The sequence below is a fragment of the Cryptomeria japonica genome, chromosome 5, assembly GCF_030272615.1.
Source record: "Cryptomeria japonica chromosome 5, Sugi_1.0, whole genome shotgun sequence".
NCBI classification, from domain to species: Eukaryota; Viridiplantae; Streptophyta; class Pinopsida; order Cupressales; family Cupressaceae; genus Cryptomeria; species Cryptomeria japonica.
The window spans coordinates 460,561,879-460,568,514 of record NC_081409.1 but is presented as its reverse complement, the minus strand read 5'-3'; positions in this window follow the sequence as shown (position 1 = coordinate 460,568,514).

Here is a 6,636-nt window from a genome sequence, read left to right as displayed (position 1 = left end):
AAAGAAAAGCCTTGGATTTTCAAACCTAAGCATGATTTTAGTCCTCTCGAAGAATCATATGAATCCACTTTCAAAACTTTGTTGGCAAACAACTTGATATCGCTACCAGATAACTCCAGACCATATGTTCCAGATGTCAAACCAAGATGGTGGAGAAAAAATGAATACTATGACTTCCATCGGAATAAAGGTCATAACATAAACAATTGCATGAAGCTAAAATATGAGATTCAAGATCTCATAGACACTGGTAAAGTTGTTGTTGGGAATCATCTGACTAATGCAGATCATAAAGCATTTAAAGACCCTTTTCCTATTTACGAACAAGGTGATTCTTCAAAGACCAAAGGAGGTGCCAAGGTAAATTATACTTATGTCAGTCAGGACAGCGTTATCAACATGATTGAGCCTTCCCACTCAGAATATTGCAATGTGATTATAGTCCAAGATAAACCAAATGAATCATGCTATGCAAGAGCTCTCATCCATTCTCAAAAGAAAGTCACCCTCCAAGGAGCTAGTTCTTCTGACCTGGCTCAAGCAACATCAAACCCATTAGCCTTGCCGCACAAACAAAAAGAATCAACCTTGGACAAATTTAGAAGGTTAACTTCATCATCATCTTCTAGATATAGTGTTGTTGAATAGTTGAAAAGGACAAATGCTCAAATCTCAATCTTTGAATTGCTAAAACTCTCATCTGCTCACAAAGAGATCCTAGACAAAGCATTTCTCACCACCAACATTCCAAAAGATTTAGACATTGATTGGTTTCAGTCTATGGTGGGTCATCTGACTTAACCTCACTATCTGACCTTCTCTGAAGAAGATGACAACTCACTAAATCATCCACATAACCAACCATTGCATATTGAAGCCATGATCCACAAACATAGACTCAAATGTATTTTGATAGATGGAGGTGCGTGGTTGAATATCTGTACTTACAGTTTGCTTACACAACTAGGATTCTCTGAAAATGTCATTGATCTTGGCAAGAAAATAATAATAAAAGCCTATGATGAAGAAGAAAGGAATTCTAAAGGTTTTGTGTCATTACCAATTAGAGTGGGATTGGTAGATAGATGTTCTTTTCCAAGTTCTTGATATTCCATTGTCATATAATATATTACTAGGCAGGCCATGGATTCATGAAATGAAGGCAGTACCATCAACATACCATCAATGCTTAAAGTTTCCTTATAACTAAGCTGAAGTCAGTATTCTTGCTGATACAAATGTTGTTTGTAATGCATTGACAAAAGGTGTAGATACTTTTGTGCCTCATAATAGGGCAGCTTCTCCAAATGCAGATCTAGAAGCACTAATAAAAGACTTAGAAAAGAGATTGAAGATTACAAATACCAGCATGGATGGCTACAAGATAGAACCAGTACTTTCATTACTTTCTCTCCCTCCATCACCAAAATAGTTGGGCAAGACATCAGAGGCTATGAGAACACAAACTTTAGCTCCGAATACTATATATGATGGTCTCTTTGTACAGTCTTCTACCTCCTTGGTGGATGAAATAGAAGAAGATGATGTTCTTAACTGGCTCTTTAAGGAAGATAGTGAAAATGAGGAGGTATGACATTGTGAGATTTCCTCAAACCAATATGGTCCTGGCTACAAAATGATTCAATGCATGGGGTACTCAGGTACTAGTCCTTTAGGGAAACAAAAGGAAGGTATTACTAAACCAATTTAGCTATAAACCAAATCCACAAATGATAAGGTTGGACTGGGTTATGATCCAAAAAAGAAATTAGACCAAAAACATGTTTCTAAGTCTAAGTGGCAGAAAAGAATATCGCCTTTAACATTATAGGAAGTAGACACTCAACAAACAAAAGAAGAGTGTAGAAAAGAGAAAGAGGAATCAACAGTTAGGAAAGAAGAAACAGTCAGTGCTCAAGCTTCGATGGTATCAGCTACAATAATACAAGAAGTTGAGGTCTCTGAAGATATAAGAGATGAAGTAGTAAGAATCAGAGAATTATTTGCACCACTAAAAGTTCCAGTCACATATACTGGCAGGCAGCAAGTAGACGATTTGGAGACCGATTCAAATGAGTATGAATGGGGTCCTGACCACCTCTTAGACACATCCACTATAGAAACTCCAGAAGAATCTGGTGGTGTCATAGATAATACTCAAGAGCTGATGCGCATAAAAGTAGAGAAAGAAATACAGGAAATTAGACAAAAGAGACAAGAAAATTATGAGCAAGGACTGAAAGAAGGAAGAATACCAAAAAGGTTCTCATCTATGTACCCCTATCCTAAAACAGAACAAATCAGGTATAGCACTACACAAGAAGAATTGGAAGATATAGAACAAGAACCAATTATCAATCCAGAAGAAGCTGAATGGAGTAGATGACAACAAATCACAAAAACATCAAGATCATGTCAACAGGTGTGTCAGATACAAATGACAAATGAACCACAACATGAAGGAACTTGCAGTATTAAAGATGTTGGTGTTGATATCATACATATGCTTACTAAATCACTTGAAGAAGACTTGGAAACTTCATTTGATGACTCTGACAACTCTGATGATAGTCCTATTCAGGACAATATCTACTCAGCCTCAAATTCTGAATCAACTAATACAAACAATGAAAATCTATCTACTGATCTTATTGCTGTTAAACCATGATATGACGTCTAGTTTGGCATAGTGAACGATGTTACAAGTATGTCTATCAGATTAGATCGATTAAATATTAACGTGAACTTTAATAATCATGATCTAACTCTTCCTAGCCTCGAGACACTTATGCAAGGTATTCTTTTGGAACTCAACTTTTCAATCTGCCGCTGTGACAACAATACCATGAATGCTCTTGAACTTATCCAGGATTTATCCTTAGTACATACCTAATTGATTGATTGTACGTTACAAAACCAGCCCATGAGTATACCTACTTTTGCCAATTACTATACATTAGCCTATTATCTCAATGCAGTCAAACCCATAGACTCTTCCACTAGTGAACAAAGTGAAAATATGATTGAAGCAGATATCAAGTATCTTAGTCACAAAAACAAGAAAAATAAAAGATTTGATGGCGAAAACCACATTGTGGCAGTGTCAAAATCTAAAAAAGAGAAAATAAAGGATGTACCTAAAGGTGAAAACCTCTCTGAGGCACCTGAAGGTGAGATACTTAATATACTGCCAAGTCATTTCCAAGAAAGGTCCTCCATATTGATTGAGCCAACTTAGCCAGTGAACATTGGGAGTCAAGAGACACCACACATCATTCATGTAGCTCAATCACTATCAGCAGAAGAATTGAAGGAGTTCACTCAGCTATTCTTAGAAAAGAAAATAAACTTTTCATGGACGTACTCTGATATGTCAGGCTTGGATCATGATCTCATTATGCACCATCTTTCAATTATACTAGGAGTAAAACCAGTTAAGTAAAAGCTCTGTAAGATGCACCCGCATGTAGCACTATTAGTCAAGGCTGAACTAGAAAAATTGCTCAAAGCTGGATTCATTAGAGCTATAGATTATGTTGAATGGATTTCAAACATAGTACCCAGTCAAAGGAAGACAAGTCTATCAGAGTTTGTACTGACTTCAGAGATCTTAACAAAGCATGTCCGAAGGACGAATTTCCATTACCAAATATTGATATGATAGTCGACATGACTAATGGGTATGAAATGTACTCACTAATGGATGGATTCTCTAGATACAATCAAATCAAAATAGCTCCCGGAGATCAAAAGATAGCTTTCACCTGTGCATGGGGAACCATTTGCTGGAACGTCATGCCATTTGGGCTAAAGAACGCAGGAGCAACCTATCAAAGAGCAGTTACAACCATCTTTCATGACATGATGCATAAGAATATGGAAGATTATGTTAATGATAGCTTAGTGAAGACTATGAAAAGATCAACGCATATTCAAGAGTTAGGTCATATACTAGACAGAATAGAAAAGTTCAAACTCTGGTTAAATCCAAAGAAGTGTGCATTCGGAGTGACATCTGGTAAACTACTTGGCTACATCATTTCAAAGAAGTGAATTGAGGTTGATCTTGAGAAGGTTCAAGCTATAATGGAAATTCCACCTCCAAAGAACATCAGTCAAATGAGAAGTCCACAGGGACGTCTCCAATCCATCAGACGATTCATTTCTTAGCTAGTAGACAAAGTTCAACCTTTCACAAAGGTATTGAGGAAAGGAATAATATACAACTAGGATCAGCAGTGCAAACAACATCTTCAGCAAATAAAAGAGTACCTGTCAAATCCACCGATATTGGTACCACTGATTTAGGGTAAACCACTAATCTTATATATATCAGCAACTGATTCATCATTGGGGGTACTTTTGGCACAACAAGATGACAATAAAAAGGAATGAGCTATTTATTACATCAGTAGGACATTGGTGTCTTATGAAATGAACTACACTGTAATAGAAAAAGCATGCTTGGCGTTAGTCTTTGCATCACAAAAACTAAGGCACTATATGCTAGGACATTCAGTCAAGCTAGTGGCCAAAATTGATCCACTCAAGTATCTTCTCAATAAGGCAACACTTATAGGAAGATTAGCAAAATGGGTCATGATCCTTACAGAGTTTGACATTGAATATGTGGAACACAAAGCCATAAAAGGATAGGTAATTGTTGATCAACTTGTTGAATCTTCGCTTGAGGGCACTCAACCACTACACATAGAGTTTCCAGATGAATCTATAATGTGCCTTACTCAACAACCTTGGAAAATGTTCTTTGATGGGTCCTTTACTCAAAATGGTTCAGGTGCTGGCATATTATTCATTACTCCTCAAAAGTATTCAATTCCAAGGTCTTATAAGATTCTATTCCCTTGCACAAACAACATTGCAGAATATGAAGCTTTGGTAAATGGGATAAAACTAGCCATTGAATGGAAGGTTGCAGAATTGTATATCTATGGAGATTCTCAGCTGGTGGTTAATCAAATCAACGATACATATTAGACTCAAGATGAGAAACTGATGCCTTACAAGAGGATGGTTGATGATCTTAAGAAGTATTTTTATTTTGTATCATTCCAACAGATTCCTAGATCCACAAACAGAGCAGCAGATGCTATGGCTACCTTGGCATCTATACCTGAGTTACAGGAGTCCAATTTTTGCTTTGATTTCCCAGTGGAAGAGTTATATTACCCCACTTATGATTCTCCTGAGACCCAAATAGTTTGTTCTATTATTGGACATGACTCATCCCGATGCATCCACATCTATTCCTATCTACAAGACCAAATTATCCCTAGAAATCTTACTCAAAATGAGAAAAGAAACCTAACACGAAATGCTTTGTAGTATGTTATCATAGCTAATGATTTATTTAGATGAGGTTTGGATGGTACATTGCTTAGATGTCTAGAAACTGAAGAATCTAAACGTGCATTATCGGAAGTTCATGAAGTATTTGTGGATCTCATTCAAATGGTCTTACTTTAGTTCGAAAACTACTACGGGCTGGCTACTACTAGCCAGACATGGAAAAAGATGCCATCCAATTCACTAAGACTTGTGAGAAATATCAGCTTCACAGAAATCTCATACATGCCTCGACAAGGGACCTCATACCATTTATAACACACCGGCCTTTTCAGCAATGGGCCTTTGATCTCATTGGTTAGATATATCCAGCTTCATCCAACAAACATAAATTCATCATAACTACCACTGAGAATTTCACCAAGTAGGTAGAAGCGGTTCTACTAATCAAAGCAATCGGTAAACAGGTCACCTTGTTCATCCTGAACTATATCATCTGCAGGTATGGGATACCTTCGTCTATCGTGATTGATAATGGAGGATAGTTTAAGAATAAAGATCTAGATGAGCTTTGTGAGAAATTCAAAATAAAGCAACACTGGTCATCGGTATATTACCCTCAAGGTAATGGACAAGCTGAGGTGTCTAACAAAAACCTACTGACTATCTTGCACGAAACAGTGAACAAATCCGGGAAGGATTGGCATCTGCAACTCAATCCTGCACTATGGGCTTACAGAACAAGTATTAGAACACCTACTAGGGCTACACCTTTCTCTTTGGTGTATGGGTCCGTAGCAGTATTACCTATTGAAGTAGAAATACCATCTCTAAGAGTTTCTTTGCAAGGTCTTGTTACTGATGAAGATCATAGAATATCTAGATTGCAAGAACTCGAATTGATGGATGAGCGTCGGCAAGTGGCATTTGATCATCTCAGAGTATATCAGAAGAGAATGTCTAGAGGATATAACAAGAAAGTTTGACAAAGAGAATTTTAGGTTGGTGACCTAGTTCTGAGAGAAAATCCAAAAAATCAACAATTTCGCGACAATAAAGGGAAGTTTGAACCCAACTAGTTGGGTCCCTATATTGTTACTGCAGTATTTGGCTTTGGTGCCTATCAACTCTCAAACTCGGAAGGAGAACAGCTCCGTGAACCGATTAACACCATCCACTTGAAGAAATTCTTCGCTTAGCATTCTCTTTGCCACCAATTTGTACAGCTGGAAAAAGTCCTGAAAAAATAAAAAATATGGAAAAATAAATAAAAAAATCAAAAAAATAGAAAAATCATCAAAAGAAAAAATAAAATTAAAAGAGAGAAAA